The 26,547-nt window shown below is 40.3% G+C and overlaps 1 long non-coding RNA gene across 1 annotated transcript; it reads right to left on the bottom strand.

Annotated features, from left to right (window-relative positions):
• Positions 1–214: 214 nt before the first annotated feature.
• Positions 215–26,098, bottom strand: LOC122459849. The gene is made up of 3 exons (XR_006280803.1): positions 25,915–26,098; positions 20,807–20,890; positions 215–577 (listed from the first exon to the last, which is right to left on the bottom strand). It is a non-coding gene; the product is annotated as an uncharacterized LOC122459849 (long non-coding RNA).
• Between the last annotated feature and the right edge of the window lie 449 nt (positions 26,099–26,547).

The following is a 26,547-nucleotide window of genomic DNA, read 5'->3' as shown; positions in this document are numbered from 1 at the left end:
TGAAAAATGTGATAGTGATACATAAACCTCTTGAACCTGTGAAAATAAGCATAACTCAGCTTGGCAACACTAATAAATGTCAGTTATTATTTTCCTCTTTCTTAATAACTTGTATTTATCTCACTAAAACTCTGTTGAAATTGCATACTTTTTTTTATACCAAGGCTGACCTGATCACACATGAGAGCCTTGAAAAACAAAGCTCCAAGACAAATGAAGGGGGTTAAGAAAGGCAAAAGCACACATCTTTCAGTAAATAGCTCTGCAGAAAATTACTCAAAGATCACATAATGGTAATAAAATTCACAATTGTCTAGTGCAAAACTCAAAGCAGACAGTTATTTTCAAAACAAATGACTCAAGGACTGAAGAGAGGAAGATCTGTTTATCACTCCTGCTTGCGGGCATATCCATGTTGCCCCTTCTTCCAAATTTCTGTTTAAAAGAAACACCATTTAAATCAGTCTAATCCTCTGAAGTAGAACTTTCATCATTTTTAAAGAATCATTGATGGAACAAAGAACTGAGATTGAATGTGTGGCTGCTATTTTTTCCCCAGCGAGCATCTGCCATTCTTCTGAAGAAGGAAAGAAAGGTGTATTCACTGTATTCATTTGCATCAGAGAATAGTTCACTAATACCATCATATACTTTTTATAATCCCCTGCCTCTTCATTTCTCTTATTTTCTTTTTCCTTTTCTCTTTGGTAATGCAAATTCATTCCCTAACCAGAGCTCAGAAGCTAAAAAGATTTAGGTCATGATTAAATGCTCCAGTCGCAGTGACTATCAGCAGATGAAAACCTATGAAAAGAAAAGGGTTCAATTTCTCAGTTAACTGCGAGAAATATCTGATTCCATTGGTTCTTTTCATTTATTAGAAATATGCAATAGAAATGGCATGACTGGGTAATTTTAACAGCCAGTACAAGACATAGCTATGTGTATCTTTTAAATTTGCACTGGGTGGACAATTTATTATTTTTATTGGATATTAAAGAACAGAGTTACAGCAAAAACTTATTTTCTTCAGGTCATAATAATATTGTAATGGGCATGTTTGCAATGGTTTGGCAATAAGCTAAAAAACCATACTCACTCACATAGAATGATCATTGTCAAACCATATGGTAAATTCCTTAGATCTCTTCCACTGATATAGCCTGATCTAAATGGCTACTGAGCAATGGATATAGCTTCCTGAATGCATTGGTAAATGTTTAGCAGATGAGTATAAGGAATATTTTGCACACCATTCCTGAACGGAGTAGAACATCTCCCAATCAGTGTTCATCTATTATCCCACAGTTCTCTTGTAAGAAACAGACAGACAGTATAGTAATAACATACTTGTTATAAAGTTACCAGTTTTTAAACATACACAAATTAAAAAAAGATACCAGTTTTTAAACCTCAGTGCATGTTGTTGGTTGCCAGGGCCTGCCTGATACAACTACACTAACAGGAATCAGTTTCCAAAATGGTTAGACAAATTAGCCACACTGCTAAAATGGTACAGGCTTCCCTTTGCCAGGTGTTCACAGGTAAGAGTATCTTATACATATGGCCCCTCCGCTTGCCAAGGCATCCCACTATTTTCTAGGGGATGGATTTTTTTCTGCCGGAAGCAGAAGGGAGGGACAGGAACCAGAAATATAAAAGGCCACACTCCAGCTGTTAGTTAGAGAGGAGCTGCCGGAGGAGAAAGACCTGTCTCACCCACTGCTGGAGCTCGGACCCAACAGCAACAGCTGCAGCGACAGAGATCTGGAGGGACTGCCAGAGCTTTCGGTCTCTGGAGATGTCGAGGAGTTGCTGGGGCTGCCATTAACCATTTACCCCAGCACCAATGTACCCCCCTCAAACAGGAGTGTGGAAAGTAGCCCCCAGGGAGCTCAATATAGTTTGGCTGTGTTGCTGACTGACATCTGGCCAGCGTGTTGCGGCTGGATTTCCCCGCTGACCCAGTGGCAAGCCACTGTTAAGGCCCTGGACACAGTGGTGTCGGGTGGGCCTGCATCCCCCTACCCCTGCCAGCCCACCTCTGGGGAGGCTGCCTCCCCAGCACAGGCCAAGAAGCTTGTGTTTGTCAGCAGTCTGCCAGAGCCAGGACAGACTGCCCCTGTTTGAGGGCCTGGGTGAATAGATTCCTTATTTGCTCTGCCCTAAATACCAGCCTGGGACACCTAACTGCTTGCTGCTTCGCCCTGCTGGAGGCCAGGGGCTTGTGGATACTCCTGCCCTATCCTGACTGTAGGCTAGAGCCCCCTAACTGTTTGGTGCAATGTCCAGTCTGAGGACTGGGGTCCCAAGACTCAGTACTGGATTACCGCACCGAGTGGCAGAGAAACCGATGCTAATTCCCACCTGAACTGTGCTCTTGCAGAGGACTTGTAGTGAGGGGGATGGCCTCTCTCTCAGGCAGACGGAGGGAAATCCGCGACTGCCTTACAGTAGATAATTATCAGACACTTTGCTGAATGCAGGTACTGATACTGAGTCTGTCATGTCATATTTATAATTCAAGCTGAACCTTGCTAGCCAAGACCATATTTGAACAGGGATCTGACACAATCTCCTTATGGAAATACATTCACTGCTTGAAAATCACAGGCCAAGACATCTGACACACTTGTATAGTTTCTGTGCATTTTTAAGCACACTATTTGTCCATGTGCATTTTTTTTCTTTATACACTTTCATACAGTCAGACCCAGGGACATGATAAAGGCCAGGATGAGAGCTCCGGCTGTCTGGGGAAAAAACAGAAGATGGACCTTACAGATGTTTTGAGCACAGATTGGATGTGCTTTACAAGAGGGAGGGAGGGACTGAAGGTGATCCCAAGACCATGACCCTGGTGGTATTGTCAAGAGTGACTGTGGGGAGTTGAAAGGGTTTTGCATGCCACGGCAGGAGAGCATTTCTGGTCACATTAAGTTTCAGATGATGAAGACATCCTAGAGGAGGTGTCAGAAAGACAGACCAAGATTAACGTTCAACTATAAGGTAATTCAAATTTCTCACAGATCCAAGCTATTCCTCAACTACAGCCTTGTATATCGGTCATACTTGCCTCGTAATGGCTTCCAGATTGTCTCATTATATTGTCTGAATATTTGCTCACCAAAATAAGTTAACAAACTGGTCTGCTCAATCACCTACCAACACAGGCAAAGATACTCAGCTATGGCTGAGGAACGGCCAGTGTGACGCAGGTAGGTGCATGAGGGTGTGTACTTTAGGAGTGTGTATCTGTAGAGGACCAGTCCTTCAGCACAAATCTTAAATGCTGCCTAATGGTGTTCTACATTACACTGGCTGCCAATGGGTCCAAGGGGGCCTGTATCAGAGGATTAGCAGGACATACAGAAATCCTGGGTACATCATCCAATTTCTCACCCCCTATGCTGGCAGCAGGGAAATGGGTAGGTGAAAGAGCCACTACGCTGGCTGAGAGGATCCCCTCACCCCTGTTCTTGGGCAATCCTTCCATTTCTCTCTGTCAGATTTAGCACCAGAATCCACTATGAGTATGGTTTGATACATGAGTCACTTAAATCCCCCATGAGCAACATCTTGGCTATTTCCTAGGCCTTCCTGACAGTGGTGAAAATATTTAGTACATTCAACTTTCTCTAAGTGCTCTGAAGATACTTAACAATAACTATGAGTAAACTGAAAACCTTATTTTTCTTTAACTTGTATCCAAACTTCTTGTGCTCTGTCAATTAAGTATTGATTCTGCAGAGATAAAATATTCATCCTTCATCAATATTGTAACTCTTTTTGCTACTATATTTTGCTTTTCCATTTGGAAGGTGAGTCCCACAAACCCAATCCTCAGAAATGGAGCTATACCAATTTGTGCCAACTGAGGATCTGGCCCTAGAGCTTGTATTACTGTTGTTTTTTTTTTAAAGTCCCCATCTCTTCTTTATTTTACATACTAATTTTACTCATCTTTGAAAATAACCTCCAGCTCAGGAATCATAATACATATGCTCTTCATCCTACAAAAGACTTGCTTTTCAATTTCATTTTTCCCCCAAAGTTCTCATTTCATTTGTCTACATGCTATTTCCTGCAATATTAACCAATAGCTATACTGGGCTTGATTCTGATCTCATTTAAACTGGGTTTATACATATTTGATTCCTACTGAGAGCAGCAGCAAGCCCATTTTCTTGGGACCCAGGAGACTTTTTCTACTGTGTTATTACTATCCTAGCATAATGGCCAGATTAGCTAACTTCCCATGTTCACAACCAATTTAGTTGCCACCATCTATTTAATAACTCATTAATTTTGAAGGCCAAGTTCCTTTTTCACATTGTACACTTTCATCTGATTCAGTCTAGAAACCTTGCCTACTGAAAATGAGAGAACATGCTGTAAAGATGAAAGTGTATCAATGCACACTCTATTGTATGCCTGCATTTCAGGGGGGGTCTGTATCCGATGAAGTGAGCTGTAGCTCACGAAAGCTTATGCTCTAATAAATTTGTTAGTCTCTAAGGTACCACAAGTACTCCTTTTCTTTTTGCGAATACAGACTAACACGGCTGCTACTCTGAAAAAAGGGGGGTCTGTGTGACACACCAGCTGTGCTATAGCAAATGACTACAGCGAAGCTTTCTAGCTGATCTAAACACATCAAACAGTCCAAAAATGTAAAAATGAGGCTTAATGTGCTCCCTAATTGTCAGGAGGGTAGGCAGTTTGCAATCTATTTTCCCAGGTCTCATTTATTTAATGCATATAGTGGTAGCTGTAGCCAAACCTCATCTGCTGTCATCACAGATAAATCAAAGTTGTTGGGTTTTTTTCAGAAACTCACAACAGGTTGTCAGAAAGTTTTCTAGTCATTTCTCCCTCTCTAATTTAGAGTCACTGAAGTGGTGTCAGTGCCTATTAGCATAATCATGTTGACTGGGACACTTCTGCCTTTCACTTTCATGCCAAACATGCCTTTTTCCCCCACAATTGCTTGTAGGTAGGAAGAAACAGAAAGTTCAGAGTTGCTCTACCGGGGGGGGGGGGGAGGGAGGGAGAGGGAAACGAACTAGGTAAACTGTTCCAGTATGCTGCAGGCTTTTTGAGAACACATGTCAGTTAGACATAAAAAGAATAAACTTGGCTTAACTGTGTTTACCTTATTTAAGGCATCCTTGGGCTATAAAAACTACCTTAACTTCTGTTTCTTATCACCTACAATTAGAGTTTGTGGCTGAATACAACTCCAAGCTTGATACAACTCCACTGAATTCAGTAGAGTTACACCATGGATGAATTTGAGCTTTGGTCTTTAAAGCAGCCTTTCCCCTTGTATGAATTAAATACCACTATATGGTGAGTCCTTAGCTTACTGTCTGCAGCAGAGTTTGTTGACATTCTTTTCAGATTGTGTTGATGGAAAAGGTTAAAATCTGCAGAGCTAGTTCAGTCAATGCCAAACCTGCAACCACAGGAGATCTCACAAATGTGTGATGCTTTCTGCTCATGCCCCAGTGCTGCACATTGCAGATCACTTAGTGATGATAATGAGTTGAGCCCCATGGAAAATCAGAGCAACCTTCACCCCTATTCTTACTAGTGTGTAGAGCCAACAAAGCACAAGGGTAGGGTAGTCAATGAGATCTCCCTGTGTGAAGGCCACTTGAAGGGAGACAACTCTTTCCTGAGCCCTGTGTAATAGTATGGCTTCACACTACTTCCAGTATAGGTCAGTGCCTACACCATACACTTTGACCCTGAATACTGAACCTATAGCTGTGGACCCCAATCAAATAGCTTTGCAGAAGGGTCCAAGATTGACTTGAACTGGACCCAAAAGCTTGCATTCTAAAAATCCATTCCCAGGTGCTGAATTTATAAGGAGGAAAATTATAGGGAAGTTGCAGCTAGCTACTCTATGTACTTATCCCCTCACTTTTCAGACAGCGACTGTCTGGGAGCATCAGCCTCACTTTGGTTCAGATCATCTGCATGAATGACCTCTACATTTCCTCTAAGCATTCACACTAAAAATAAGTGGAGAGAATCTTTTTTTTATATGGACATAACACAATCACTGGACACAGTCCTATCAGCACCATGACATTAAGTTAACTTGCTTAAATTCATTGTCTGAGCAGTTCTTGCTTTAACTTCAGAGATAAGGACAGACAAATATGTATCTCACACTATGTATGTTTCTGGCTCAACAATCTGACTATGTCAGCCCCTTGTAAGTTCCTCCACTAGTTCCTTCATTTCTACCATATCAAAACACAAACATTTTGTCCTAACCTGCAAAGCCCACCACTGTTTAGCCCAGCCACACCTACTGTCCTATAATCTTATTATGAGATCACCCCCTGCCTGCATTCCACCAACAATGCTGGACTTGACCACCTGCTTTTCCACTTCTCCCACAACGGTCTTCATGCTTCCCCCCCCCCATGCTGCTCCATACACATGGGAAATCACTCCTAGTCAAAAACCATAAACTAACACCCTTACTGTCCTTCAGCTCTTTCCTTAATGCTCACTTCTGCTGTAATGCATAGAGAAATCATAGGCAAAGAAGCTGGCAAGTCATGATGGTTGATACTGCTTTGTACTTAAATCAGGGATTCAATCACTTTGTTATGTGTGAAGAATATAGCATAGCCTAACCAAAATTACAGCACATACTCCAAAAATCTTTTAGTATGTACTAGTGCAGTGGTTCCCAAACTTGTTCTGCCGCTTGTGCAGGGAAGGCCCCTGGCGGGCCAGGCCGGTTTGTTTATCTGCTGCGTCTGCAGGTTCGGCTGATCGTGGCTCCCAGTGGCCGTGGTTCACTGCTCCAGGTCAATGGGAGTTGCGGGAAGTGTCGGCCAGCATATCCCTCGGCCTGCACCACTTCCAGCAGCTCCCATTGGCCTGGAGCAGCAAACCATGGCCACTGGGAGCCACGATCAGCCGAACCTGCGGATTTGGCAGGTAAACAAACCGGCCCAGCCCACCAGGGGCTTTCCCTGCACAAGCGGAGGAACAAGTTTGGGAACCACTACCCTAGCGAATCTGTTAATTAGTTTAGTTTAGAATCAGTCTTTTCAGAAATTTAGCATGCTATGTCAGACCATTTTTTTGTCGCAAATGATCTCAGAAATGAAACAACACAGACTCTTCAAACTTCCCATAGAGTTAAAATTCACGGAAACCTGTGGTAGAGGACCCATCTGAAGACTTTTTTAAAGAAGATTAATGGTCAGTTTTTTCTGTTCTCCCCAACTGAAAATTTGTCCTCCAGAGGGACTTTGTGCGGATGCAGTATGATACGATCTTTAACTGCATGATCACATACTACTTTTTTCTCCACAAGAGCCCTGCATCATTCAGTGCACAAGACAGACAGTGCTTGCTGAATGAGAAGCTATTCTATATTTTAGCGAATCCTCAGTGGCAAAGTGTGGCCATAGGCCTTATTTACTGCCCACTATTTAAACCCTGCTCTGAATTATGAATTTCTTCATGTGCTTTCCTATGATGCTCATAACTATAATATCTGAAGGCAAAATTCACAAAAGGACTTAAGCTGCCAGTTTAGGTACCTAAATCCCAGAATCATCCCCACTGAATGGTTTAGGCACCTTAAGTTGCTCAGCACCTAAATGTTTTGCAGTAAAAGTTGCCTAGGAACCTATATTTTTGCCTTTGCACATATCCACTGCTGCTTCACTTTAGGCCTTTCTTAAGCGATGCATGAACCAGAGGAAAATAGGCATTTCTCTACCTAGCTCACCTGCAGGCCCATCTGGTAAGCATGCTCAGAGTTTACCTACCAGATGCACCCCCATAGGTGAGCTCATACAAAGCTGGGAGGATGGGGGGTGGTAAGAGGAGCATCACCACAACTAGGTTCCTTTGTGACTCTAGCCCTGAGTGCTTAACAGGCATTCATTAACATATCTTCACAGTGCTACTGTTGGTATTATCCCCATTTTACAGATGGGGAGCTGAGCACACAGAGAGATTAAGGTCAATTGTCCATTCATTTGGCAGGTGCCCTATATGAGATGCTTAGGACCTGATATTTTCAGAGTACTTAGTATTTTATAGCTTTTTATAAAAATCAAAGCTCATCTCCCTTCAAATTCAGTTGCAGCCATGAGTATTCAGCACTTCTGCAAATCAGACCACAGATGTCGCACACTGAACACAAAATTAGTTACCACCTGTGAACGGTTCTGGTTTAAGTAATTGGCCCAGCAGCACATGAGAATCTGTAGAAGAGGCAGGGATAGAAAGCAGTTCTCTGAGGTAGTATTCTACAGCCTAAGTCATGAGACCACCATTCCTTTTCGTCTACTCACCTGCCTCATTCAGACCTTCCAACTTCTGCAAGAAATGAGGCGGGGTCCTACAGACAACAAGCCTGATTCATTCCCAGAGAGGTTCAGCCAGTGCATTGAATGAGGCAGGGGTCCTGTGGAAAATAGAATTTGTTCATGTAATTAAAGACCATCAGATAATGCATATCCACAAGAAGAGCAAATTAAAGTTGCACAATCAACCTTGATTCTAGCATTTTCTAAATGGAGTGCTTGACATTGCAACCCTAATGCTCTTTTAATGAAGTTTTTTGTGTGCAGTTTCCTTGATTAAAACAAAAACCAACAAACAATCAGACTGAAAAAACAAACATGTGGAACTATATTGAACCCCGTATTGGTCATCAGCTGAGGTGGAACCTTTAAAGCCACAGCACAGACCACTGTCATTAGAGCTAACAAAGTAACTGAGAGCAGCAGTAGGTTTTCATTCTCTGTGTGGACCAGTTCCAAAGGGGGATGAGACACAGTGGCAAACAATGGTGAGACTCATGATTCTTGGGTTCAGTTCTAGGTTCTGGAGAGGATTGTGCTCTAGTAGGAACATAACCTTCAGCCCCTTTATCCCCCAAGCCTGAGCTCTTCTACACCCATGCCCTTCTTGTCTATTCTTGTCCAAGTCCTCTCTCTCTCCCCCTACAGCTCCTTGTCCCAGTGTCCACACTATCCCTGGATTCTGATCTCAGTCCAAGTCTTCCTGGGCTCCTCATCGGAATCCCACTCTTTCAGTACCCCAGCCCACAGTCCTACTTTTCCCCCATTCAGGGCTCATCATCTCAATCTCCATCCCAGTCTCCCTATACCAGCCCCAGTCTCCCCCATCAGGATCCACAGCCAAACTGATTCAACACCCCAGTCTCCCAGTCCCAGTGTATCCCATCTGTTCCTTCCGATCCCACCCAAGTCCATACCCCTTTGCATTCCAGTGAGGCTGTTCCTCCTTCTCATGGGCACAAGTAGTGAGGGCACTGGTAAGACAGTCAGGTCTACCTACCCTCAGTTCTTCTGTCTGGCAGCCAGGAGGAATAATTGAAAGGAAAGTTCTGCTCAGTACCTGCAGGAACATTCCCAGGGCAGAATCATCAGAGGTTTAGCTGTCAAACTAACAAGTCTCAACTGAGTATGTAAAACTGAGATTTTTCTGAATGTTATAACTTATCTACATTTTGGTAGATATTCACTGGAGCAGCAAAAGACACACCCTGACACTAGGGCAACCCCCTGAAAATTAAAAGGGTAAGATTTATTTATTTTTTAAGAGTGGGCAAAATAAGTTTTAATCCATTTTTGGAAGATGCTGAACTTTTATTTGTTTATTTATTTATTTAGGGACTTTCTAAATAAATACAGCCTAAAGCAAACACCTGACATGCAAAATCTCAGCCAGAACAGTTAAAATTTGCTAATGTTGTGAAGAACTGAAAACAGGGTTTTATTATAACGGGCAGTGTTGGGCAGCCATAACTATAGGCATATAGCTATCAGTTCTGCCTGTAATATACAGTTTACCATATAGCTATCATGGTGGAGAGAAATATTTTAAAATATTGCCAGGATCTTTGCAATTTCCTAGTAACAAATAATGAATAAAATAATTCAATAAATTATGAAGAATCCCTAGAAAACATATTGCTGGTTTCCAGACTATACTGTTTTGTCCTTAATTAATAATATATATATATATATATATATATATATATATATATATATACACATTTATACATTTCACAGGGCAAAAAGTATTATACAAGTTTTCATTAAGTACTGAATAGTATTGTGTGTGTGCCCACGCATGAGCGTGTGCATGTCTATAAGACAGCATCTAGACAAAGTCAGTAGTATTAATATATGCCTAATCATAATGGCAGTTCACTTATTAGCATTTTCTATTGTTTAATGTCTAGGTTTTTGCTGTTGCCTGCATCCTGAAAATAGACATGGCATATCCTTTGGCTTCATAGACAACTGTCTCTGCAGCTTTGTAGAAAATGTGTGTTAATGGGATAAGGCAGGGCTTTAAAACAAATAAACAAACTCTGTTTTGCTGGATGAACATAAAGCTGCTTTCCCTATCTCCCTACTTCTGCAACTCACAGGAAGATTACGAGTCCCCAGGCAGCTCATGGGTCTTTGTAAACTAAGAATAGGAAATTAGAGCTAGGAGAGCTTCCTCTTTTCATGGAGAAAGCTCTGTTAAAAACCGAAATATTTTCCTTGTTTGCATATAACAGCCTTAGTAGCATAATTCTAATCAGAGAAATTTAAAGGGAGGGGGAAGGATTTGGAGCAGCAAAATATACAATAAGATATAAAATCTCATTTGCCTCCATTTGGTGACTCTAAATCCCACCCTGTGCCATTTTCACTAAAAACATACTTCAATCCCCTCGTTTTCCAGAAACAAAACAAAGGAACTTTTGAACTTTATCAGTTAAAAAAATCCCAAACCTCCACAGACACTTCCTTCTTCTGATAGTTGTGTTGCCACTGGGACTTGAAGCGATATTTCTTTAAAGACTTTTTTATATTAAAATATTCCAACAGGGTCCATAAATTTATTTGAAAGCATAATCTTTTGAAGTTCTTTGTCAGTATAATGTATTTTTCAAGTACATATTTGAGAGAGAGAGAGAGAGAATTCATTTTGGTCACTTAAACCTGTTCTCAGCCTACTCAAACAAACAATGGAATGATTCCTTGAAATAGTTTGCTAATATTTACATGCTGCAGGAGAAGCATCTATATAGTACCTGCTACAATAACATTTCCTCCAATTTAGAGAAAAAAGATTTTCATTGACATGGACCATAAACCATTTTTATTGCACACTAATAATTTATTAATCTCTTTAGCACCACCTACCATGTGCTTTTATTGTTCACATGCTTCCCATAACATAAATGTGCTGTACATAACTTCTGTGGAACCCAAAGCCATACAGTGTGTATGCCCACAAGATCTTATGGGTGACATTATTATTCTACATATACATTATGGGTCTAAAAATAAATAAATAAATCACATTTCAGATCTATATAACAGATCACAGTTCCACTATTCTGCAATTCCTGCCTCTGTTGAGCTATAGTTGTCATCAGTGGGAGATCAGGGTATGTACGGAGAAAAGAACATTAGGAGATGATATTCAAGAGGATGAAAGAAGAATTTTGCCCTGTACTGCAGATTAATGAGGCTATGGAAGAATAATGAAGTGCTCTTGTAAGAAGCAACCTTGAATTCGGTAATGATGATAGTTACAGCATGGTTCTGTAGTAATGTTAAATCAAATGCACTCCTTTGCATGTCTCCACTTACTCACAGTATGTGAACTGTTGCATTTTCATTTTATGATTAGGATTAGCCTGCATAAAAACACTGCAGCCATATTTGTTTTCTGATAAATTGGCCTGTCGGCTGAACACATTGTGGAAGGTGTGTTGGGGCAGTGTTCATAACCAGCTATGAACAGTTGTGGAGATCTCTTTACTTGAAAGCAGAAAACTGTGTTTTGGATCTATATTAATTTCTTCTAGACCAAGGGCCTGCTCTCACTTAAATTCAATAGGATTTTTCCATTTAGTTCAATAGGGTCAGGGCTTGGTACAAACATTTTGCAAAAAGCAGAGAAGAATATTTATGGGAGAGGAATTTTTACATGCGGAATCAAAACTGTAAAGGAAGAGTGAGCATCTGTGCTTAGCAAATATTCTGCTATAATATTTAAATATTACTAATAATCTAAATATATCTGAAATACCCAGAAAAAGGTTTAAATCAGTTAGCTTTTGTATTAATAGATTTTAATGCCAGAAGGGGCTATTAGATAATTTAGACTGACCTCATGTATATCAAATGTCCTTAATTTTTTACCCAGCTACCCCAGTACTGAGTCCTAAAACTTGTGTTTAATTAAAGCATATCTTCCAGAACAGCATCGAGTCTTGATCTGAAAGCATCAAGAGATGGTAAATCTACTATTTTCATGGTAATTTGTTCCAAACAGTTCATCCCCCTCACTGTTAAAAATTTGTGCTTTATTTCTAATTTGAATGTGTCTGGTTTAAGTTCCAGCCATTGATTCTCATTAAGCCTTTGTTCACTATGACCCCTAAATCCCTTTCAGAGTCACTGCTTTCCAGGACACAGTCCCCCTTTCTGTACATATAGCCTGCTTTTTTTTTTGTTCTTAGATGTATGTCCTTGCATTTGGCTGTATTAAAACATATTTAGTAAACTCAGAACTGGTAGGTAAGTTATCATGGGAAGAATATCTACAGGAAAAAGTTTTTCAGGAGGGTTGGAAGTTTCTCAGAGACAACATTAAAGGCACAACAGCAAACTATCCCAATGTGAAGGAAAAAGAGAGGAAGAATAGTAAGAGACGAACATGGCTCATCAGAAGGTTCTTAATGACCTGAATGTAAACAGCCTCTTACAATTTGTATGACAACTTCCATCTTCTCTGTAGGTATATATCTTCTTGCTATATGTTCCATTCTATGCATCTGATGAAGTGGGCTGTAGCCCACAAAAACTTATGCTCTAATAAATTTGTTAGTCTCTAAGGTGCTACAAGTACTCCTGTTCATTTTGAGGAATCCTACTAAACATGGAAACATGGACAAATTGCTACGGATAAGTACAAAAGAATAGCACAAGCCTGTAGGGACAAAAATCAGACAGACAAAGGCACAAAATGACTTACTTAGCAAGGGATATACAAGTCAATAACACATTCTATAAATACATTAGGACCAAGAGAAGGAAGGCAGAGCTAACATCACATGAAGAAGGCTGAGGTGTTAAATGAGTATTTTGCTTCAGTCTTTAATAAAAAAGTTAATTCTGATCAGATGATTAACACAATAAATATTAACAAAATCAGTGGGAAGAAATGCAAGCCAAACTAGGGAAAGACAAATTAAAGAATATTTAGATAAGTTAGATGTATTCAAGTCAGCAGTGTACTTAAGGAACTTTGCTGAAGCAATCTTGGAACCTTAGCAATAGTTAGGGCCCTACCAATTTCACAGCCATGAAAAACGCGTGTCAGACCGTGAAATAAGCCCTTGCCCATGAAATCTGATCACCCCCGTGCTGCTGGGAATGCCCCAACCAGGGGGGGCTCCTAGCTGCTAATCCCAGCCAGACTTGGGAGGGACAAGACTTGTCCTTTCCCCTGCATGGCCGCTCTCAGAGAGAAATCAGACCCACTTCCAAGTGCCTCTGATTTCCCCCTGCTGCTGGAAGTGCTCCAGCCGGGAGATGGTGGTGGTGGGGTCCTAGATGCAAGTCCCTGCTGGGCTGGGGAGGAATAGGACTTGTCCTTCCCCTATAGGGGGAGTAGGAAAGATCAGGTACCTTTTGGGTTGGGACAGTTACAACACTGTGAAATTCTCAGATATAAACATCTGAAAATGTGAAATTCACCAAATTAAAAACCTCTGGCCATGAAATTGATCAAAATGGACAGTGAATTTGGTAGGGCCCTAGCAATAGTCTTTAAGAACGCATGAAGGACAAGCGAAGTCCCAGAGGGCTGGAGAAGGGCAATCATAATATGTATCTTTAAAAAACGGGGGAACAAAGAGAACCCAGGGAATTATAGATCAGTCAACCTAACTCTAATACCTGGAAAGATACTGGATCAAAATTATTAAACCATCAATTTGTAAGCACATAGAGGATAATAGGGTTACCAGGAATAGACTACATGGATTTGTCAACAACAAATCATGCCAAACAACTTAAGAACCCTCACTGACCAGGTTACAGGCCTAGTGGATAAGAATGAAGTAGTAGATGTGATATATCTTGATTTTAGTAAGACTTCTGGCACAGTACCACATGACATTCTCATAAGAAAACTAGGGAAATGTTGTAGATGAAATTACTCATGTGGGTGCAAAAATGATTGAAAGCCAGTACTCAAAGAATAAAGAAAAGGAGTACTTGTGACACCTTAGAGACTAACAAATTTATTTGAGCATAAGCTTTTGTGAGCTACAGCTCACTTCATCGGATGCATTTGGTGGAAAATACAGTGGGGAGATTTACACACACACACACACACACACACACACACATACACACACAACATGAAACAATGGGTTTTATTATACACACTGTAAGGAGAGTGATCACTTAAGATGAGCCATCACCAGCAGCAGGGGGCGGAAAAGGAGGAAAACCTTTCATGGTGACAAGCAAGGTAGGCTATTTCCAGCAGTTAACAAGAACATCTGAGGAACAGTGGGGGGTGGGGTGGGGAGGGGGAGAAATAACATGGGTAAATAGTTTTACTTTGTGTAATGACTCATCCATTCCCAGTCTCTATTCAAGCCTAAGTTAATTGTATCCAGTTTGCAAATTAATTCCAATTCAGCAGTCTCTCATTGGAGTCTGTTTTTGAAGCTTTTTTGTTGAAGGATAGCCACTCTTAGGTCTGTGATCGAGTGACCAGAGAGATTGAAGTGTTCTCCAACTGGTTTTTGAATGTTATAATTCTTGACATCTGATTTGTGTCCATTGATTCTTTTACGTAGAGACTGTGCAGTTTGACCAATGTACATGGCAAAGGGGCATTGCCGGCACATGATGGCATATATCACATTGGTAGATTCACAGGTGAAGGAGCCTCTGATAGTGTGGCTGATGTGATTAGGCCCTATGATGGTATCCGCTGAATAGATATGTGGACAGAGTTGGCAATGGGCTTTGTTGCAAGGATAGGTTCCTGGGTTAGTGGTTCTGTTGTGTGGTGTGTGGTTGCTGGTGAGTATTTGCTTCAGATTGGGGGGCTGTCTGTAAGCAAGGACTGGCCTGTCTCCCAAGATCTGTGAAAGTGATGGGTCGTCCTTCAGGATAGGTTGTAGATCCTTGATGATGCATTGGAGAGGTTTTAGTTGGGGGCTGTAGGTGATGGCTAGTGGCGTTCTGTTATTTTCCTTGTTGGGCCTGTCCTGTAGCAGGTGACTTCTGGGTACTCTTCTGGCTCTGTCAGTCTGTTTCTTCAATTCAGCATGTGGGTATTGTAGTTGTAAGAATGCATGATAGAGATCTTGTAGGTGTTTGTCTCTGTCTGAGGGGTTGGAGCAAATGCGGTTATATCGTAGAGCTTGGCTGTAGACAATGGATCGTGTGGTATGATCTGGATGAAAGCTAGAGGCATGTAGGTAGGAATAGCAGTCAGTAGGTTTCCGATATAGGGTGGTGTTTATGGGACCATTGCGTATTAGCACCGTAGTGTCCAGGAAGTGGATCTCTTGTGTGGACTGGTCCAGGCTGAGGTTGATGGTGGGATGAAAATTGTTGAAATCATAGTGGAATTCCTCAAGGGCTTCTTTTCCATGGGTCCAGACAATGAAGATGTCATCAATGTAGCCCAAGTAGAGTAGGGGCATTAGGGGACGAGAGCTGAGGAAGCGTTGTTCTAAGTCAGCCATAAAAATGTTGGCATACTGTGGGGCCATGCAGGTACCCATCGCAGTGCCGCTGATTTGAAGGTATACATTGTCCCCAAATGCGAAATAGTTATGGGTGAGGAGAAAGTCACAAAGTTCAGCCACCAGGTTAGCCGTGACATTATCGGGGATACTGTTTCTGACGGCTTGTAGTCCATCTTTGTGTGGAATGTTGGTGTAGAGGGCTTCTACATCCATAGTGGTGTTTTTAGGAAGATCACCGATGGATTGTAGTTTCCTCAGGAAGTCAGTGGTGTCTCGAAGATAGCTGGGAGTGCTGGTAACGTAGGGCCTGAGGAGGGAGTCTACATAGCCAGACAATCCTGCTGTCAGGGTGCCAATGCCCGAGATGATGGGGGCGTCCAGAATTTCCAGGTTTATGGATCTTGGGTAGCAGATAGAATACCCCAGGTCGGGGTTCCAGGGGTGTGTCTGTGTGGATTTGTTCTTGTGCTTTTTCAGGGAGTTTCTTGAGCAAATGCTGTAGTTTCTTTTGGTAACCCTCAGTGGGATCAGAGGGTAATGGCTTGAAGAAAGTGGTGTTGGAGAGCTGCCTAGTAGCCTCTTGTTCATATTCCGACCTATTCATGATGACGACAGCACCTCCTTTGTCAGCCTTTTTGATTATGATTTCAGAGTTGTTTCTGAGTAGCAGCCGTGTTAGTCTGTATTCACAAAAAGAAAAGGAGTACTCGTGGCACCTTAGAGACTAACAAATTTATTAGAGCATAAGCTTTCGTGAGCTACAGCTCACTTCATCGGATGCATTTGGTGGAAAAAACAGAGGAGAGATTTATATACACACACACAGAGAACATGAAACAATGGGTTTATCATACACACTGTAAGGAGAGTGATCACTTAAGATAAGCCATCACCAGCAGCGGGGGTGAGGGAAGAAGGAAAACCTTTCATGGTGACAAGCAAGGTAGGCTAATTCCAGCAGTTAACAAGAATATCAGAGGAACAGTGGGGGGTGGGGTGGGGGGCAGAAATACCATGGGGAAATAGTTTTACTTTGTGTAATGACTCATCCATTCCCAGTCTCTATTCAAGCCTAAGTTAATTGTATCCAGTTTGCAAATTAATTCAAATTGAACAACAAGAGTTGTTTCTGAGGCTGTGGATGGCACTGTGTTCTGCACGGCTGAGGTTATGGGGCAAGTGATGCTGCTTTTCCACAATTTCAGCCCGTGCACGTCAGCGGAAGCACTCTATGTAGAAGTCCAGGCTGCTGTTTCGACCTTCAGGAGGAGTCCACCCAGAATCCTTCTTTTTGTAGTGTTGGTAGGAAGGTCTCTGTGGGTTAATATGTTGGTCAGAGATGTGTTGGAAATATTCCTTGAGTCGGAAACATCGAAAATAGGATTCTAGGTCACCACAGAACTGCATCATGTTCGTGGGGGTGGAAGGGCAAAAGGAGAGGCCCCGAGATAGGACAGATTCTTCTGCTGGGTTAAAAGTATAGTTGGATAGATTAACAATATTACTGGGTGGATTACGGGAACCACTGTTGTGGCCCCTTGTGGCATGAAGTAGTTTAGATAGCTTAGTGTCCTTTTTCTTTTGTAGAGAAGCAAAATTTCTCCCCCCCACGCCACCCCCCACTATTCCTCAGATGTTCTTGTTAACTGCTGGAAATAGCCTACCTTGCTTGTCACCATGAAAGGTTTTCCTCCTTTCCCACCCCCCCTGCTGCTGGTGATGGCTCATCTTAAGTGACCACTCTCCTTACAGTGTGTATGATAAAACCCATTGTTTCATGTTCTGTGTGTGTGTGTATAAAAATCTCCCCACTGTATTTTCCACCAAATGCATCCGATGAAGTGAGCTGTAGCTCACGAAAGCTTATGCTCAAATAAATGTGTTAGTCTCTAAGGTGCCACAAGTACTCCTTTTCTTTTTGCGAATACAGACTAACACGGCTGCTACTCTGAAACCTACTCAAAGAATAATTATCAAGGGTTTGCTGTTAAACTGGGAGGGCGAATGCAGTGGGATACTGGGGGATCTGTCCTGGACCTAATACAAGGCAATATTTTCATTAATGAATTGGATAATGGGAGTGGAGAGTATGCTTATAAAATCTATGGGTGACACCAAGCTGGGAGTGGTTGCCCTTTGGAGGACAGGATTAGAATTCAAAATGACCTTGACAAATTGGAGAGAGTCTGAAATCACGAAGATGAAATTCAATAAAGACAAGTGCAAAGTAGTATACTTAAAAAGAAAAAAAATCAAATGCACGATGAGAAAATGGGGAATAAGAGGCTAGAAAGTAATATTGCTGAAAAGGAGCTGAATTGCTGAAAAGGATTGAATAGGATTCAACAATGTGACCCAGTTGTGAAAAAGACTAATATTATTCTGGGGTGTTTTCACAGGAGTTTTATATGTAAGACACAGGAAGTAATTCTCCCACTGTATTCGACACTGGTGAGGCCTCAGCTGGAGTACTGTGTTTGTTCTGGGTGCCACACTTTAAGAAAGATATGGACGAATTGGTGAGTGTCCAGAGGAGAGCAATAAAGAGGTTTAGAAAACCTGATCTACAAGGAAAGGTTTAAAAAAAACAAAACAAAAACAAAACAAAAAAACAGGACACATTTAGTATTGAGAAAAGACGGCTGAGGGGGAAACCTGATAACAGTCTTCACATATGTTAAGGGCTGTTATGAAGAGGATGGTGATCCAGTTTTCTCCACATCCACTGAAGGTAGGATAAGGAGGAATAGACTCATCTGCAGCAAGGGAAATTTAGGTTGGATATTAGAAAATATTTTCCAACTAAGGAGAGTTAAGCACTGGAATAGACATCCCAGGAAAGCTGTGAAATCCTTGTCATTAAAGGTTTTAAAAAGCAGATTGGAGAAACATCTGTCAGGGATAGTCTAAGTATACATTCTCTTGCCTAATTGCAGGGGGCTGGGCTAGATGACATCTCAAGGTCCCTTCCAGCCTACATGTCAATGATATCTTATTTGAATGGACCCAGCTTACTCAGTGATCCAGATGAGTCTGTATGATAGTCCTGTCCTCATCATTCACAAGTTTTTATGCAATCCACAAATTTTAATCAGCCTTGATTTTATATTTACTTCCAGATCATTGATAAATATATTTAATATTAAGAATATTACAGGAAAACAGAGAAGAAGACATAGAACTACTCCTACATAGTGCTCCTATATATGGTACACAAACATAAGATTTTATATTCCAGAGCTGTGAAAAGACCATTTTGTGGAGCAATTAGTCAGTCAAATTTTGAGAGGAACAAGATGCAAAGGAACTTTGTGGCACAAAATAACTGTAATTAGGGCAAAGAGAGGGAGATTGATATATCAGAGCATGAAGGGGAAGATGGAAGTCAGGCCAGAAGACGGTCAGGTGTCTCTACCATATTTAGTCCTGTAAGCTATGTTTTAATTATTATTTATTAGAATTTAACATTAAAGTGTTAGAATAAATCAGTCACACTTTGTCTGACATTATGCTGCCACACAGAGATGACTGAGAGGAGTGACAGGTTTCAGAGTAGCAGCCCTGTTAGTCTGTATTCGCAAAAAGAAAAGGAGTACTTGTGGCACCTTAGAGACTAACGAATTTATTAGAGCATAAGCTTTCGTGAGCTACAGCTCACTTCATCGGATGACTTTCACTGGTGAAGCCCTCAGGAGAGACCAAAAATTTAAGGCCTTTCCTCACATTAAGTAGTGTCTTCTACAATGGAGTAGTCTCATTGAAATTACAGGAGAACTGTAGAACTATGAAAAAAGAACGAGGAGTAATTGTGGCACCTTAGAGACTAACAAATTTACTTGAGCATAAGCTTTCATGGCTAAAACCCACTTCATCGGATGCATGCAGTGGAAAATACAGTAGGAAGATATACATACACACAGAGAGAACATGAAAAAATGGGTGTTGCCGTCCACACTATAACGAGAATGATCAATCAAGGTGAGCTATTATCAGAAGGAGAAAAAAAAAACCTTTTGTAGTGATGGGCCATCCTGATTATCACTACAAAAGGTTTTTTCCTCCTGCTGATAATAGCTCACCTTGATTGATCACTCTCATTATAGTGTGGATGGCAACATCCATTTTTTCATGTTCTCTGTGTGTGTGTGTGTGTGTGTGTGTGTGTGTGTGTGTGTGTGTGTGTGTGTATATCTTCCTACTGTATTTTCCACTGCATGCATCCAATGAAGTGGGTTTTAGCCCACGAAAGCTTATGCTCAGATAAATTTGTTAGTCTCTAAGGTGCCACAAGGCCTCCTTGTTCTTTTTGCTTATACAGACTAACACGGCTACCACTCTGAAACCTGTAGAATTATCTCATCTTATGTGCCTTCTCTCTCTCTCTCTCTCTCACACACACACACACACTTTTCAGATGTTCAGATGGGCTATTTGTGGGGTACAGCTGAGTGCCTAATGGCTTCCATATTTATCTGTGCACTCACTGCAGCAATTAACTTACTAAGTAATGTGCTTTGACTGTGAAACAATATTTTGAGTCTGAATGAGCAACAAAAAACCTTCTATCTATTCTTTGTTCAATGCAGCAGATCTGAAGTAATGATGAGAAGTTTAGGCTCAGTTTTTGTAGAAAATCATTTTCTTAGTAAGCTTTCCAAGGAAGTTAAATGCTATCTTTATTGCATACAATATGCAGATCCCACCAGGGGGTAAATTATTAATAGTAAATCTTCAACATTTAATGAGCACCTGCTATGCAGTGTGGGTCAGGTTTTTTTGATGAAACATTTACAAACCACTTATTATAATTAGCGTAATAAGGCCTTTTGAATTGCTGCCCCATTTGAAGAAAAACAGATTCTCAAACCTACTTTGTAGGTGGTTATAATACCCACTGATTTAGATGAGTTTCCAGCTGTTCAGGCATCATTTATTAAATTCACATATTTTATGGGAAAATGCTTTGTAGCAGTTATAGGAACATAGAAATTTCCTTACCTGATTAGACTAGTTGTCCATCCTAAATCAGTATCCTGTCTCCGCCAGTGGCCCAGATGATTCAAAGGAAGGTACAATAAATCCCTAGTGGATAATTACAGAAAAACATACTTGCACTGTACATATGGGGAAGTTTCTTTCTGACCTCCCTTATTTAGTGATGCCCTGAAGCATAAATGTTTCTGTTGCTTATAAAACACATATTGACATAAAATTGTTTAAATATTTGAATGAATATTTACTGAATATTTTTACAATATTCACCCAGGCCCAGTTCTAACCGACTTACAAACCCTTGAATTGGCAGCATAACAATGAAACAACTGAGTATCGATAAGCATCAGTCTATACACATCCGCCTTGCTTGTCATCCATATTCTTCCAGGCAGCTAGATCTTCATTAAACTCAATTTTTTTTTATGTCAGACTCCTAGGGAATTTACTTTAATATATGTGGAAATTGTATGCCAATAGTACCTACATAAGGCTGAATATATTTTTTCCTTTGCTTGCTTTGGTTCATGAAAAGCAATCGTTTCAGGAGGGCTGAAAGGCTCTTCTGGCAGGATACCAGCTCATATTGAATGGCTCAGTTTACTCTACAACCTGGGAAATTCAGCTCAGATTCTTATATAAAAGATATTTCAAGAGTTCTACTAAGACTCCTAAATACTACAGTGTTATCTTTCTTTATATCTTAGAACCCTTGGCAGCATAAACTATTGTAAATAAAATAAATTTATGAAATGCCTTCCAAAATGTTGACTATACCAGGCTTAATTTTTCATCTGTAAAAAGGTGGCCAAAATATTTGAAGTATTGTAGAGATGACTTAGGGGGAAAAAACACACTAACAAACTAAGAATTGCTTTGATCAAAAATCCTCTTGAAGCAAGCAAGTTTATTTGCTAGTTTAATCATCTTAGAGTGCTTCAATACTTTAGATCTGCTGCATTAAAGTTGTCAAAATGTTTTCAAATTCAGAAGCTATGACTTCAGAGAAGCCGTACTTATCAGTGCCCTAGTTTCAAACAGGTTTGTTCTTTCTCTGCCTTGATCTAACTTAAGAAGAGTGACATCAGTTCAGAATGGTGAGAATGTGTTAGCTGATGTTATATTTCAGCTCTGCTCTGGGAAAACTATGGCCTACTTCCTTGGCGGTGGCCAGGCAACAAACAGTCCAAATTAGGAAGGATATGGGCAAAAAGTTGCTTATAACCGACTTTTGTGTCTCCTCTCCTTCTCCCCCCCATAATTCCTGGGCTAACTGTGCACCAAGCCAGTTCTCAACAAAAATTAGAGCAGAACCAGGGCTCTTTTAAATTATGCCAGCCATCAGTAGATCCCAAGAATTATTATGGCAGCTGGAGATCAATGAGGCAAAGAGGAAACTTGGCCATGCCCCTTTTCCCCTCACTATGCTGCCTCTGCTGGCTGCAGTTTAGCATAGGATTTGGTATAGGAACAAGTTTGCAGCTCTATACAACCAGAAGATAATTCTCCCAAGGCAACTATGCCATCTTTAAGATGGTTATATGCCAGCTATGTGGTACAAGGCAGCCCTAACCCAGTTAAAAAAAAAAATGAGGCCACAACCTCCAAGCAGTACCTTACACTGCTGAGGATTCTAAAATATGTTCAAAAGATGTTTTGTGATATTGAGTGACTAATCGTAATCATAACTGACATTTTTTGCCCACATAATGACATCTCTGAATTTTAGATATCTTTGGTGGTGATTCTTTTACCAGTTAATTGGGATTTTAAGGCATTATTCTGCTTCTCTCAAAGATTTTTGATTAGGGAGCTCACCTTCGGTTCCTGCATCTCTGCTTTAGATGCAGGAGGAAATGCAGCTAACTTACTGATCAAAGCAAGGGAGAGAAGGAATTACTACAATGGGAACAACAGTAAGTTATTTTATTGTGCTGAAACTGGAAGAGTGGAGTCCATTATCATCTGACACATTGAGAAAGTTTCATCAACACAAAACAAACTCACTCCAGAAAATGGCACTGTTTCTTAAAAGAACTTTCAAGCGAAATCATGTCCTTATCACAACAATCTGTTTCAGACTCTCTGAGGTTCACTTCTTGATCCCACACAGCAGCAAGCAAATTACAGTTTTATTGTATGTGGTTACACACAGTAAGGATGCAAATTTTAACAAAGACTGTTTTAAAAAGCTTACCAGTTTAAAACTTGTGTTTATTTATAGGTTAACCAGTTTCTGCTCAAAACATATTCAGTCACAGTTTGAGCAGACCCACAAAAACAATTCTGTGGAACGACAAGGTATTAAAATATGCAAAAAAACAAACACTGAAAATGAAGGAAAATACAACTGAAAACCACAATCAATAGTCATTATTCACCTCACAGTTATACATGTCCATATAGACCTGCTAAATATCTTATTTTATAGCTTTATTTTGGTTTTAAAACCTCTTGGTATTAGATGCAACCATAGTCCTTGCCTGTGCGGATCGAGCACTGTTTGTGACATTTATGTTTTTCCATCATTTGGGCTAGTTGAAAATTATTCCATAAAAATCTTTATTTTCAGACATATTATGAACTGATAATATTGTTCTTGAGGTGTCACCAGGTGGCACTGTTACACATTGAACCTAGAAGGCTATTTAGGATATTGTCTATACTTTGAGCTGGGGATGTGATTGAGCTCAAGGAGACATACTTGCACTAGCTTGATGAGAACTAGTGTGACTCGTGAGCATTTCTGCTCAAAGTGTAAACATACCCTTAGTGTGAGAGTAAATGTTCAGTCTCAGGAGAACATGCTGTATTATTGTTAGTTTTTATTATGCCAGGCTCTGCACAGAGGCAGTGGTGTTTGGAGAGGGAGCTGTGCAAGCAGCCAGAGATGTTGTTCTCTACCTTGGTCTCTGATTAGAGTCAATTCTTGAGGCAGCGATTCTCTCTGGGAATCGGGTGACAATGTTGGTCAGAGGTTCCTGAAAGAAGGGATTACTCTGCATGCTGTTTCATCACCTCTGTTATAGGACTGCTGTTTATTGAAACTAAAAACAAGTTACACTTAGAATCCAAGTATATTCTATGTCACTAGTTTCTTCTTGCTGGAAAGCTCACTTACAAGCCTCCCACATCTACCATCACTTGGTAGAGGATGACATTCCCATTAAAACAGGACACTGGCATCACAAGAAGAGGCAAAATATATAGGGTCTAGAGGTTGGATAGAACCCTAGAGGTAATGGCTCTCCCTCATAAAAGTTGTTCTTAGAATTTTTTGTTTAAATGATGTTATTGGTCTGCCTTCTTTACTATTTTATTGCACTATATACTAAAGGTTATTATGCATCATATCCTCAATTTGAGAACACAAGTCCCGGTGGCATCACTGTGTATAGATAAATTACACTGGTGATCCCAAGTACTGAAACAATACAATTAGAAAAGCTTGGATTGTTAGCACCGGAGAAGAGATTGTGTGTAAAAGTTGGTAAATTAAGGCACAGAGAAAAAGTTAAGTGAATTAGCAGATGGCAGAGAGTGAGACTGTGACAGAGCCAGGAGCAGAACTGAACCCTTGTCCCTGCTCTAATATTTACACCATACTCCCTCATAGCTGGATGTAACGTAATAATAAAGTGATATGCCTTTAAGCAATGTGAGTCTTCTACCAGCACTCACTATATTCTATATTTTAGAAGCCTGCAGAATCCAATCAGAGCACACATAGCTAGGTCTTGCATCTTGTTTATATTTGGTAAAAGCAGTTATTTGGACCCCACCATGTCCAGGTGGTTCCTTCAGACTATGTTTGTTATGTAAAAAGCAAAACAAACAAAACAAAAAAGACAAACACAGGAAAAACTATATTGTAGGCAAAATGAGGCAAAACTGTAGACATAAGGAGTGTGGTGGACTTGTGGAATGCATTTAAAAATGCACACAAGAAATGGATTATAGTCTTCAGTGAGAATTAGGATTGAATGTGACTAGCTCCTGAGCACCCATTCTATCCATGATACAAAATGTAGTAGTCTAGCAAAACCAATCTGCTTTCATATCTGTCTTGCAACTAAAAGTTCAACCAATTTACCAGTGTGAGAAATTGTGATCCAATCCAAAGGGCATTGGACTAAAGGCAGGAAATCTAGATTCAATTCCAGACTCTGCTATTGACTTGTATAACCTTGAGCAAATCACTTCTCTTTCATCATCAATTCCCCAACCTGTAATGTGAAGATAACAATGCTTCCTGTCTTTGTAAAGCACATTGAGATCTATGGATGATGATGGCAAAGAACATGCAAAGAATTACACACATGCTTAATTTCCCCCTACATACAACCTGTAAAGCTAGAATGCCACATCTTTTGTTTTATTAAAAAAATACAGAATTTTCATAAGTGATGAAAGAGAGATACTTAATCCACAATTTTTTTTTGTTGTTTCTAGGAAAATTAAAATTACTGTTCTTTAAGATGTCAAAACTATTCCACTCCAAGAGCATGAAGCAGAATTTAAGAAAAATGAACTCCTGTTTTGTCACAACCCTAATACAATCTTTAAGATGCTTTGAGAATTGCACTGTACCAGGAGTTTGATTTTTATTTTTTGTTAAAACTGTTGAATGTTGTTTGAAAACTTTGAGAATTAGGCCCCAAAACACAAGGTTTCTCATTAAACGAGTTACTGAAAGATTATTTTTCAGGGGTCGGAAACAGCATTAGAAATTGCTTTTATATGCCATTTTCAAGTTACACCTCCTCACCATGAGGCAAAATGTCAGAAAATAATGAAGCAACATTATACATATCAAACTTGCAAGATGGGAAATAGGATTCAGATCAAAGGTCTCTGAATGATGAAACTTACAAATGAATTTCTGGCATTGAAGGGTGAGCAGCCTATCTTTGAAATCTTTTCTACAACCACTGGAGCATGCTTAATGGGTTTTGTGTTTCTTTTCTGAAAAAAACTTTTCATGTGACAGAATTAGGTATTACAAACAAACTCAGGGTTATGGCTGCATATTTTCTATGAAGTGGAGGACATTAAATAACAAGCTAATCACTGACAAGCATATTAATATACAGACATCAAAATATTTCATTTACCTCATCCTATGTGTGTAATCCCAGAAAGTCAGGGTGATCTTAAATCCTCTTCAAATATTTGCTTCTGGCCAACAGTGCAATATCAGAATCTTTTAATCATGCCTAGAACCACTGCCTTTCTTCAGGAAAGGAACTTCACCCTCTCTTTTTCTTTCCTTTGCTTCCTGATCAGTATTTTCAAAAGCCTTGCAGAACTATCACCAGTACCTCCCTCCAGGTGAAGTGCATTTAACTCAGTTCACTTTGGAGGTAGCTAACATTATTCAAAATTTGCTCAAGTGAGGCACATTGTAGGGTGCTTACTCCCTTCCATCAGCGGGATTGAGCTCAGATTCTGAAATCAGATCCTTAATGTGGCAGTGCACTGGGCTACCATTATACTGCTAGGCTCATGCATACACCTCTGATTCAAAATTATCAATCAAAAGATGCATAAGTGAATTAACACCATGAGCCAAATTCCCAGTTGTGTAACTCAGTGTAATGCTATTGAATTCAGTGGGGGATCTGGGCCAGTTAAACTGATTTAAACTGTTCATTCTTCTGTACAGAACGCTGCTGAATCTTAGTTCATTGCATTTTGTGTAACATTTTACTTTTATCTGACTACCTTTTTGAGTCAAGATCCTTAAG

Source organism: Dermochelys coriacea, chromosome 4, assembly GCF_009764565.3.
Source record: "Dermochelys coriacea isolate rDerCor1 chromosome 4, rDerCor1.pri.v4, whole genome shotgun sequence".
Classification (NCBI taxonomy): domain Eukaryota; kingdom Metazoa; phylum Chordata; order Testudines; family Dermochelyidae; genus Dermochelys; species Dermochelys coriacea.
This window is presented reverse-complemented; position numbering and strand designations above follow the sequence as displayed.